A 13,034-nucleotide genomic window follows, 5' to 3' on the forward strand; every position below is an offset into this window, starting at 1 on the left:
GGTGTAGTTGTTTAGTGTGAACCGAGCGTAGCGATCCTCAAGCCTCTGCTTGGTTTCCCTGATGTAGAGGAGGCCACAACAGGAACAGCGGATGCAGTACACCACATTGGCAGATGTGCAAGTGAACCTCTGCTTGATGTGGAAAGTCTTCTTGGGGCCTGGGATAGGGGTGAAGGAGGAGGTGCGGGGGCAAGTGTAGCACTTCCTACGGTTGCAGGGGAAGGTGCCGGGTGTGGTGGGGTTGGAGGGGAGTGTGAAGCGGACAAGGGAGTCACGGAGAGAGTGGTCTCTCCGGAAAGCAGATAAGGGTGGGGATGGAAAAATGTCTTTGGTGGTGGGGTCGGATTGCAGATGGCGAAGCGTCGGAGGATAATGCTTTGGATCCAGAGGTTGGTGGGGTGGTGTGTGAGGATGAGGCGGATTCTGTTTTGGTTGTTATTGCGGGGAGTGGGTGCTCTTGAATAACATGACTACATTGTTCATTTTGACCCTTGACTTATTTACAACTTCACTCCATGTGCCTGCATTTTCTCCATCCTATCCTTCCAGTTAAAATGGTTCGAGGCAGAGAGATGCTTCAAATCAGGAAGCATTTTGAAAGAGTCAAGAAAGAGAAATTGTTTCCAACGGTTTGTGGATCAGTAATGAAAGGGCACAAATAAAATTGACTAAAGAATCGGTGAGACAATTAAGCGGGTTATTTTTACCACTGAGCTGCTGAGATCTAGAAAGAGTGATGTGTCATGGGAGGAATTTCGAAAATAACTTTTAAAAATGGAGTTGAATAATGATGGAAGGTGAATCTCAAAAGATAGGTACAGGAAATAATTATCATTTATCACAAGTGGAACTCAGTACAAAGGTAAAGAGGTTAAGTTTCAGTTATGCAAGCCTGCCTGACCAGACCGTGGGATAACAAGGTGTAGAGCTGGATGAAAGTTGGATATGGAAAGTCTCCTTGGGACCTGGGATGGGGGTGACGGGGGAGGTGTGGGGGCAGGTATGGCACTTCCTGCGGTTGCAGGGGAAAGTGCCAGGTGTTGTGAGGCTGGGGGGGAGTGTGGAGCAGACAAGGGAGTCATGGAGAGAGTGGTCCCTCCGGAAAGCAGACAAGGGTGGGGAGGGAAAAATGTCTTTGGTGGTGGGGTTAGATTGCAGATGGCGGAAGTGTCGGAGGATGATGCGTTGTATCCGGAGGTTGGGGTCCTCCTCCTAAGCTGCTGCTTGGCTTGCTGTGTTCATCCAGCTCCACACTTTGTTATCTTGGATTCTCCAGCAGCTGCAGTTCACATTATCTCTTCTACCAGACCATGGGGCTGCTGTCTCATTAGAGAGAGCTATCTTGTGGTGGTTTAACCTGAGGGTCACCGCAGTTCAGGCAAAGGGAGACGTTGGGAAGGGAGTCCTTAACCTCAGCCAGTACAGGAATCAAACCCATAGTGTTAGCATCACACTGCTTCAGCAAACCGACTGTCCTGCTGACTGTGCTACAGGGCACAGCTGCAGCATTGTGCACAGGATTGGTCGGCTTTTTTTAAGGAAGAATGTAAATGGAATGGGAAGAGTTTGGAGAGGGTTTACCAGAATAACACCTGGAATGAAGAAATTTTGGACAGGCTGGGCCCTTGTCCTCTGAAGTTCAGAAAAGTGAGAGTTGACTTCACTGAAAGCTATAAGATCCTGGGGTGGATGTGAAAAGGATTTTTCCTTTAGTGAGAGAGTCTAGAACTTAGTGCCTTCTGTTTACGAATATAGGATTGCCTATTTAAGACAGAGGGTCTTTGGAGCTCTCTCCACCAGGACCTTTGGAAAACTTTTAAGACAGAGGTGGGTTTGATGAACGAGGGGGTGAAGGTAATCATGGACAAGTGGAAGTGTGGTGTAATCAGACAACCATGATCTTAACTCGAACTGGAGGGGCCGATTGGTCTCCTCCTATTACTGAATCATACTTTTATACGTAACATTTCTGGAGCGATGGCAGAAAGAGAGAAAGTGTGGGACAAATTGGGTCGTTGTTCAAGAGGCTGGCAGTGGGGCTAAATGGCCACAGCTATCAGACTCAATGCCGACAAGGGCCAATTTTCCATTGACATATCGGGCAATTAAATAAGAAAGCAGAAATTTAAGGGAAAGAACCCAAAATAAAAAGAGAGAAAAATACCCTACTGACAGAAATAACTCTCATTTCAGTTCCTGTGAAATTTGGAGCGAACATTTTCTGGTTAGTTCATACTGACATTTTTTATGAAGCTAATATGAGATTCTGGATCCAAGTGAAGAGGCTGCAGATGGTTTGGAGATTTATGCCAACCTACCTAGTGGGCACACACACCTGGCTCAACGGTTAAGAGCACATACTTCCGGGTTCCAGCACGGTCTGAGGATACTGGCCTGAGGATATTGGCCTGAGGATACTGGTCTGAGGATACAGATTGAGGATACAGACTGAGGATACAGACTGAGAATACAGACTAAGGATACGGACTGAGAATACAGACTGGGGATACAGACTGAGGATACAGACTGAGAATACAGACTAAGGATACGGACTGAGAATACAGACTGGGGATACAGACTGAGGGTACAGACTGGGGATACGGACTGAGGATACAGACTGAGAATACAGACCGGGGATACAGACTGAGGATACGGACTGGGGATACAGACTGAGGATACAGACTGAGAATACAGACTGGGGATACAGACTGAGGATACGGACTGGGGATACAGACTGAGGATACGGACTGGGGATACGGACTGGGGATACGGACCTAGAATGCAGAATGACGATGCAGACTGAGGATATGGACTGAGGATAGTGGCCTTTGACAGGTCAGGAGGCATGGCCTGGTCATTGAGGTTCTTTACTGACAGCCACTCAGCTTTCTGTTACTTTAACCCAGCCTCCCATCAAGGCCAACGCCTGCAACAATAAATGACACTCACTGATTAATCATTGACAGAGGGAATGAATAGCTGCTTCCTGGTAAACTGAGACTGTTATTCTCCTTTGTGTGGTGTATATAATGCTGGAAATGTCAATGGTTATTTCCCATTCTTAATTGCCTCTGAACTCAGTTTTTGAACAGAGAGCAATTAAAGTCAACCACAGCCGGGCCAAACAAGGTTGGCAGATTTGCCTTGCTAAAGGGCATTAGAGAGCCAGACGATGTGTACGAGAGGCAATGATAATTGTCATGGTCCCTCTGACCAAAACAAGCTTCCTACTCCACCGTCATTACTCGAGTCTAATTTCCTGAGATGGGATTGAATCCCATGTCCATAAGGCCTCGGAAGTATTAGCCCAGTAACATTATCAGGGCACCACCCTTTCTCCCAAGCACACACCATTGAAAGAGGAAACTGACTATAGCGGAACTGAAATAGGAACTGACTCTAATTTTACTCTTGTGACCATTTCCTACACACAGCTGGATGTAGTCCATTTCTCAGCTGCAACTGTCAGTTGTAAAGCAGGACAACAGGATATTCTTTAGTGAGTGGGTCACTCAGAACTGTAACTGAGTCACCATCGATCAGCCATCAGATCCTGACACTATCGCCGTGGGAAGCGGTGGTATTATGGTTGTATCACTGGATTGTAAATCTGAATCAATGATCTGGGGAACAAAATTCAGACCCCACCACAATAGCTAGGGAATTTAAATTCAATCTATTACTTGAATCTGGAATGATGTCCATGAAATCATCGTAAAGAGCAAGTTGGTTTACTGATCGCCTTTAGGAAATCTGCCATCCTTACCTGGTCTGGTGCACACGTGACTCCAGACCTACAGCATTGTAGTAGACACTAACTATCCTCTAGATAAGCCCTAATGAGCCATTCAGGTGGACTAATACTAAAATGAAAAGTTATCATATCATAGAATCCCTACAGTGAGAAAAGAGGCCATTCAGCCCTTCAAGTCTGCATCAATCCCTTGAAGAGCTCCCCACCCAGGCCCAAACCTCCATCCTATCCCCATTGCCCTACATTTACCATATCCACCCAGCCTGCACATACCTGGACACTATGGGCAATTTCCCATGGCCAATCCACCCAGCCTACACACCTTTCGGACTGTGCACTTGGAGGTAATGTTTGGGGAGGTCATACAAAGTCTTCTGCATCCTGGGCACAATAAAAGCACATCCTGCCCAGTTACCTTTGAGTCTTGGAACCTGGTGCCAAAATTGGGACAGCTGTCTCACAAACTGGTAAAAAAAAAACAGCCTGGCATTCTCTTAGTGACAGAATCATTCCTTACAGCCCTCTTGCTAATTATCACATGCCGCCCCAGATAAAGCTGATCATGCATAATGTTTACTACTTGGAAGAAGCCTAGAGTGCAAAGAATGCACTCTGGCTGGGGTTACATGTATACCAATCTCTCCCATTCAACGTGAGTAGTGTTGGCAAGATTAACATTGTTACAAATCACTAGTGGTACTTCCAGACCTTGGGTGTGAGTGCGTTTGGCATGGGGGAGGCCTACCAAGGAGTGGGAGTTGTTTTGGGAGTGGGGAGATGGGGAGGTGGGTGAGAGGTTGCTGTCTGTTCTTCCACTATTGGAGCAATGGAGCCTCCAAATATGATTTCAATTCTGGTCTTTTCCAAATTTTCCTGATTCAGTATGGCATAGTGTCCACTAGCATTGGCCCGAGAGTATTTCCTGAGGTACGTAGGTGATGCCTGACTAACACAGTGAGTAGGATTCCCAAGCATCACAAACAGATGCAATTTGCTTCAAAGTAATGGTTTGTGCTTTTTTACCTTCTAGAAGCTTCTCTCGGGGGATATTGCATCAAATCCCATTATATGCCAAGCTTGATATCCAGTTCTATCCAAGTTAATGTCACTGAATGTCACTCTTGACATATAATATGCTTGCTCAGATATGTTATGTCACGCATCTGGGGCAGGTGGATCTTGAACCCAGACCTTCCGCCCCAGGGAAAAGGACACTGCTGCTGCGCCATACTGTCCTTTGTAAGTTTTCGGCCAAGCTCAGTTGCTATCCCATGTCCTTTCTGGTAACTGAGGATCATTGGTAGATGACAGCCTGCAGTGGCGCCCTGTACCGGCAGACGGTAAAACCAGGATGAAATGCTAAGGCCCACCGTGCAGAATAACAGCAGGTTGAGAAAACTCTGTGACAAGATGAGACCAATTTGGAAATAATCAATTGGCGATAGTTTCAAAATATTACCAAAGTGATTAAGATTTTCAATCTGAAGAAGTCACATTGAACTCACCATAGATGGTGCCAGACCTACTGAGATTTTCCACTTCTTCCAAAAGGATGGCAAATGGGATATCAGCCTTTATTTCAATGTCATAAGGAGCAAAAGTAGGAAGCTTTTGCTGAAACTATACAAGACACGAATTGGGCTACACTGTCAACAGTTTTGGGCCCCATGGAGAAGACTCACTAGCATTGGAGATGGTCCAGAGAACGTTCATTCCGTTGATCCCAGGAGCCTTATGCATAGAGTTTGAGTAGGATGAGTCTGTACTCAGTGGAGTTTATAAGAATTACAGGAGACCTTTCCTGAAGCAAGATTCTGGGGGACTTGACAGGGTAGATGTGTAAAAGTTGTTTCCCATTGTGGGAGAATTCAGGGCCAGAGCACATAACATCAGAATAAAACATAGACAAGGAGGCACATCTTCATTTCAAACAGGGATGGGGCGGAATTTCTTCTCGCAGGCAGTAGTGAATCTGTGGAATTCTTAATTTACCACAGAGAGGCCTCAAGGCTTATATTCCAGCCTGGCCCGGGCATATTTTTAATCAGATAGGGAGTCAGAGGTATTGAGGAAAATGTAGGAAAATGAGTTAAGGATCATCAGTGATCTCATTGAATGGTGGAGCAGGCTTGATGGACTGAATGGCCTACTTCTGATCCTACATCTTTAAAGATTCACACAGGTAGGGGATAGAAGAATTCTTGGGTCAAAATGAACTGCTAGAGTCATTAGATTTATCAAGAAAAGAATTTTTTTTCAGCCTGAACCACCGAAGAGCATAATGTATAACAAAAGTTTCGGTTGTGGTGTCAGCAGAGATACAGGGATGTATTATTTTAAGAAAGGAGATAAGTGTAGATTGGTGGATAGTTGAGCTTGTGCTGGAGGGTGGCTATGCTTACACTGGAGATGAATAAACATAGTATCCAACCTTTCTATGAGTTCAGCTTTCCATTGAAAGGCTTCTGGTTACACATCTTGTTGTGCTTTAGGCCTCATTGATACAATGGGCTGAATTGAATCGACCTGGACTCCCAATTAAGTCATCTCTTTGAAAGTCTACTTATGTGGCTATTTATCTTCAGATCCAATTTCGAGTTCCTTGTTCAAATTGAATTAGCATTAGAGGAAATTTTAGACAACTTCCCCTTTAATAAGATTAGTTGCTGACTAAACAGATGGTGAATCAGAAGGGTTCATTATGATTCCTCCCCAGGCTTGCCATTCTGTTAGGACTGCAGCAGTGAGTATCTCACTGCAGTTCTAATCCTTGCCCCTTGCTCCTAAGCTTCTGTTTGAGATGCAGATGTCCAGACATAAGTGGTATGATGGCTCAGTGGTTAGCTGCCTCACAGCTCTGGGAACCCGGGCTCGATTCACCCTCAGGGGACTGTCTGTGTGGAGCTCACACATTCTCTCCCTGCTCTGGCTTCCCCTCTCAATCCAGAGATGTGCAGGTTAGGTGGATGGACCATGGAATTTGCCCATAGTATCCAGGGATATGCAAGCTAGATGGGTCAGCCATGCAGGATTATAGGGTAGGAGGGAGTGATGCTCTTAAGGGGGTGGATGTGGACTCGATGGGCTGAATGGCTTGCTTCCATCCAGTAGGGATTATGAGAATGTGACAAGGTATCGCCCTGATGTTGGCATCGAGGGATTCAGCAAGTGTAATGCCTTTGAAAGCCAAGCAATGACAGTTACATTCAGAATCACAAAAGTGTCACAGCATAGAATGAGACTGTTCGGCCCATTGTGCTGACACTGGCTCCTCAAATAAGCATCATTAGCCAGTGTCAATCTCCTGCCTTATCCCCGTACCACTGCACTCCATTTACATCCAAATAATCATTCAATGCCGCTCTTGAATGCCTCAATTTGAACCTGCCTCCTGCACGTTTCCAGGCATTACCTTCCATTCCCGAACAATGTATTGTGTGAGAGAGTTTTTGCTTCCTTTCAGTTTATATCAGAATCACATATCTTACATCTCACAGCTCACCTTTCACAAATCACTTTACATCTATACCTTCCTGTCCTTGTCTCTGTACAAGAATAACTTCATCCTATCTACTCTATCCAGCCTGCTCAGGATTTTGAAAAACCTCTAACAAATCTCCTTTCATCCTTCTTCTCTCCAAGGACAGCAGTCCCAACTTCTTCAATCTATTCTCATCACTGGGGTTTCTCATTGCTGGAACCATTGTTGTAAATCACATCAGCTCTCTCTCCATATGTTCACATCCTGACGGTTATGCGGTGCCATTGCTGCACAAAAATCTCCAGCTGAGGTCTACCAAGTGTCTTGTACAACTTCAACGTCACTCCCTTGCTTTCATAGTCTCTGTCCCCACTAATAAAGCTGAGAACCCTATACACTTTATTAACTGCTCTCTCCACCTCTCCTCCCACCTTTAACTCCCTTTATAAAATAAAACCAAATCACTTATGAGGGAATTTGGTAATCCCACTAACCTGGGATTTACAAATCTTGTTGACATCAAATAGACACTCTGTCGAAGTGAAGCGTGATGCCAGTGCTGATGTCACTATCCTGCCAGGTCAGTTCACATGGCTCAAAGCAGTAACTGTAGCCTGAAAAATGACACTGCTTCAGTATCTGAGGAGTCACTGATGGTGCTGAACATTGTGCAATCATCAGTGAACATCCCCACTTCTGACCCTATAGTGGAGAGAAGGTCATTGATAAAGCAGCTGAAGATGGCTGGGCCTAGGGACACTACATGGAGAAACTCCTGCAGAGATGTCCTGAAGCTGAGACGACTGATCTCCAACATTTGTAACCATCTTCCTATGTGCCAGATATAACTCAAACAGCAGAGAGTTTTCCCCAAATCAAATTGATTCCAGTTTTGCTAGGGCTCCCAGATGCCACATTTGGTCAAATGCAGCCAAGCGCTGTCACTCTCACCTCACTTCTGGAATTCAGCTCTTTTGTCTATGTTTGAACCAAGGCTGAAATGAGACTAGGAGCTGAGTGGCCCTGGTGGAACCCAAACTGGGTGTCACTGAGCAGGTTATTGCTGAGCAGGTGCTGCTTGATAGCACTGTTACTGACACCTTCCATCACTTTACTGATGATCGAGAGTGGATTGATGGAATGGTAATTGGCCGGGTTGGGTTTGTCCAGCTTTTTATATACAGTACGTATTTAGGCAATTTTCCACATTGTCGGGAGGATGCCAGTGTTGTAACTGTACTGGAACAGCTTGGCCGGGGGAGCAGCAAGTTCTGGAGAACAAGACTTCAGTGATATTGCTGGAATGTTGTCAGAGCCCATAGTCTTTGTAGTATCCAGTGCCTCCAACTGTTTCTCAACATCATATGAAGTGAATCGAATTGGCTCGAGACTGGTGTCTATCATGCTGTGGACCACTGGAGGGGGCCGAGATGGATCATTCACATGGCACTCCTTGAAGAAGATTGCTGTGAAAGCTTTAGCCTTATCTTTTGCACTGATGCACTGGGGTCTTCCATCATTGAGGATGGGGATATTTGTGGAGCTCCTCCTCCAGTGAGTTGTTTAATTGTCCACCACCATTCACAATTGTAAGGGGCAAGACCTGGAGAAACACATTTTGATGCATGGCAGCAAACTCTGCATTAAAGCATGTGTACCCTCTGGATGTGAGGGATAGCCAGAAACTGGAAGACTGATAGGGTCTGCTTTTATAACATTATGGATAGAGATACTGAATAATCAATGTTTAAATATGATGCTGAAAAACTTGCCCTGACCCTTCCATTCCTTTCCATGCTTCTCTATGTACCATTGTCCTTTCACAGCCATTTAATTCTTTCATTCTTGTTTTAAAATGCTAAACTTTTCTCAATCCCTCCAATCTTCCGGTCTCTCCCAATCACGACCATCTCCTCCACCCCAACACCCCATCAGAATATCTGCCCTCTTCCCAATTGAGCCTTTTAAGTATTCTCTCAATGTTAACTGCACCACTAATAACAGAAGTGCCTTCAGTTCCCTGGCATTCCCTTCTTTAATCTTTCACCCTCTCTCTATAAACCAGGCTTTCCTTCTCTAGGATACTCCAACGACTTACGGATTGTCCCTAATACCTCAGAATGCAGAACGGTCATATGTGCTGTTTACAGCAATCCAGTGAAGCACTAAGGTGCATTTTCTTGTTCTAAGCCCCTGTTGTATTTAGACTGATGAATGATCCTTCTAACTTCTGATGTGGTTAATATTGAACCTACTTTGCGCACTCCATGCGCTGTGTAACCTGTACGCCTCTCTCTGTCCAAGCACCCTATAATCTGCATGTCTTTGCTTACTATGATCTGCCTATTCTACCCGCAAACGAAGCTTTTAACTACTTACATGCACGTGACTACAATAAATCAAATCGAATCAATTACACATGAATATATATGTAATATCTATTTGAAACAGCTCTGTGAGATCATGGCAACATTCAAAGATTCATAATACTCCTGGAAAACTAGCTCAACAATAAATAGACCAATTGGACCGACATTGCCAACCATCATTCAGTTGAGATATGTGATATTCACAGATTGCAAAGCTAACAGTGGGGCCATTCGCTAACAGTTCCATCTTCAGTGAAGCAAACACTCAGAATCTCTGCAAGGATTTGAGTAGAGTGACTCTTTCTCATAACAGCTCTGAAGAGGAATCATATCAAACTAGAAAGGGTATCTCTGTATGTCTCTCCTCAGATGCTGCCAGGCGGGCTGAGTTTCTTCAGCGTACTCTGTGTCTATTTCAGATTTCCAGCAGTTCTTGTTTTATTTAGAACCGCTGGGCAGAATGTGTCTCTCTCCATCTGTTGCTGAATTTAACCTGCTTAAGTGAAGATGCGTTTAACCAGTACACACGAAACCGGACAAAATTTACCGAGTACCGAATTAGAACAGTGCCAAGTGAAGTTTAACTGCAGCTTCACTTTCATTTCCTTGGACCATAAATACATTCACTCACCAGCCCGTTTGCTGTGCTGTAACGTCGTGACGTTGTCGGATTGTAACTTTCCAACACCCCCACCCCCAGCTCAAGGCGCCCGGAAAGGAAACCAATTGTCAAAAGACTGCAAGTGAGAAACTGCTGCTGAAAAAAGAAACTCCCTTCGGGGGTCCAAACGATTAACGAAACGACCCAGGGCTTTTGAGAGACGAGCGCACGTTGGCGAGAAGTTAGCGGGAGAACTCCGAGGAGACAAGGTACTGATCAGATCATGTTACACTGCGGGAGCCCTGCCAGAGGTCAGGATAGCGTTGGGATGGCAAGGCTATAAAATTAAGAAGGGGTTAGATATAGTTTAAGAGGCTAAAAGGATCAAAAGGGTACAGGGAGAAAGCAGGAACGGGGGACGAAGTTGAATGATCAGCGTGATCACACTGAAGCCTGCGATCAGCCAAATTACTGGTCCTTTCCTATGTTTCGATGTAGGCTCAAATCAGTGAGAGATCCTCAACTCAGCCGTTGCTAGTTCGGGGACAAGCACAGCCTTGGTCCAGGCGAAACGCTTTTACTGCGAGACACTGAGCCTGGGCTCACTCCAGGGAGACTGAAGGAGGACAGTCCAGGCAGGGCTGCGCTGAAATTGGGGTTGGAGGGTGGGGAGGATGTTATACCAGGAGCGTATCTGCCATCCCAGCGGCTCTTAAAAACAGACGCAGCGCTGTTTGGAAGATGTGCCAACAAGGAATCCCATTTTGAAATGGCCAAGATTTATTCCTCAAATAACAGTGTGGGCACAGGTCACTATTGCTTTGATGTTTTCAGGAGCTGGTTGTGTACGCAGTCACCGCCAGGCCTCCGACTTCAGAGTCCACACTTCGAACGCTTTCTGGGTGTACTGAGTGTGCGAAAGAAATTGTGCAAATGCAAGCCTTTCTTCTGAAAATGTGTAACATAAACTTGTGATTGTGAAACTCCACAGGGTTTTTTTTTGATAAGCCAAAAGATTTCCCGAGAAACCCCGGCAGCACAGTTTGCTGTTAGAGACAGTCACCCTGGTCACCTCAGGTTTCGACGTGGTGACGTTAGTCTTTCCCCAACTGCTGGTCATTCGTCGCCTGTTGTCGAAAGTGATGCTACTCCTCTCTGCTTTTACCCACAGCCCCATACCCAGGGATATTTATCTAATCCTTTCTGAAATGTAGTCATTTAACAACTGCAAGTCCCCAAAGTCAAGTTTAAGGTGATTATTCCTGCACTCCCTCTGTGGATAGAACACGTGGTAATGACTGGGCGCCTCCATAAGGAAAAATTACGAATTAATCTGTTTCCACTAATGTCGCAGGCAGTGCATTCCTGATCCTCCTGACTCGCTGTTAACAAACGTCTCTCCATCTCCTCACTGTTCCCTTTGCAGATATCTAAAATCTGTTTACAAGGCTTCAACAGTTTCGCTGATTGTCTTCAGCATAATTTTTCATGTTGTTCCCTCAATTTTCCCTCAACCTCCTTTTAACTTCATTCTCTCTCTCTGATGACCCTCTTACCTGGTATCGCTCAGACATCCGAGGGGAGAAGAACAGTAAAACTAGCCAATGGCACATCTGCTCTGATTAAAATCTAGTACCACCAAACCCTTCACTTCTAACTATTACTTTAATACAACTGGTCTTTCTCTCTGGAAAATGACTTCTGAAGCCTCTGAGAGATCAGTTTGGGCTCAAATGATTTAAACAGCGGCCTCGTCTCGGAGTGGGCCCCCTACACCTGATCCTGAAGGAAGAGAAAGACCTCAAACTGTCACCCAATCTCTGACAGACCCAACAACTGCCGATCCTCTTCCTGGAGCAGCTGGGAGGGACCTATGGGACTTGGAATATTTCGAACCCCTTTCAAGGATAGAGGGAGCTCCTGTTCAGAATGTTATTGCTGGCTTTGAGAAGTCGCTTCTCCTGTGTGCTCATACTTAACGTCTCAGGAACAAATCCTTAACTAATGATTTTTAGCCAGGGTAATCCCACTCTTTATATCGTTTGGAAATTTTAAGGGATGTCTCTGGCTTTGTTAGGGATTGTTTTAAATACATGGCAGTTATTAGACATAACATAGGATGGCCCAGATTTCACGGAACTACTAGGGGAATTTCAGTGAGTTAAATAGCTCTTTTCGAGAATTCACACAAATGCAATGCACTAAAGGACTGCTTTCTGCCACGTGATAGTCTTGAAACATTCCAGTTACTCCGCTCTTGGTGGAGAACTAAGACTTGCATTACTTAAAAAACCCAATTTTTAATTAGACTAACATCAAGAAACTGCTGATGTTGCAGATCTGGAGAACCATGGCGAAACTCAACAGTTTGGGCGGCATCATTGCCGAGAGCAAAACTGAGTTTGTGTCTTGGCACGGTCATGCCTGACCTGAAGCATTAACTTGGTTTCTCTCTTTTTAAATGCTGTCAAACCTGTGAGTTTTACTACCCAGCATTCTCCATTACTGATGTAGCTGTGTCCCATTACTTTTAGTTTTGTTGTTTTAAGTTATTTTGGCAGGTTGGAAAGAACACTTTTCAAAGGAATAACAGGAAGCACTTGACCTAAAGCAGAGCTATGAGCTCTTAACAAGGTTGTTTATGTGGTTTGTTGCATTGAATTAACTGTCAGTTACTGACACTCAACTTCCTTTGACATTATGGTGACTATTATCAGAATTGATATAAACATTCTGCTCTGATTCTTGATTTGAGTTGAACTACCTTACTGACGTTGGTTGCACACTATGTCATCAGTTCAATAATCTCTGCAATATAAATAAAGTGCT

The 13,034-nt window shown here is 44.9% G+C and overlaps 1 protein-coding gene across 1 annotated transcript in view; it reads left to right on the top strand.

Moving 5' to 3' along the window:
- Positions 1-10,248: 10,248 nt before the first annotated feature.
- The window catches only part of LOC125462802 (leukocyte surface antigen CD53-like), a 31,531-nt gene continuing 28,745 nt past the window's right edge, over positions 10,249-13,034 (top strand). The window contains exon 1 of the mRNA XM_048553195.2: positions 10,249-10,474. The gene's annotated coding sequence lies outside the window, so the exon portion shown is untranslated. The remainder of the gene's footprint in view (positions 10,475-13,034) is intronic.

This window comes from Stegostoma tigrinum, chromosome 21, assembly GCF_030684315.1.
Source record: "Stegostoma tigrinum isolate sSteTig4 chromosome 21, sSteTig4.hap1, whole genome shotgun sequence".
NCBI classification, from domain to species: Eukaryota; Metazoa; Chordata; class Chondrichthyes; order Orectolobiformes; family Stegostomatidae; genus Stegostoma; species Stegostoma tigrinum.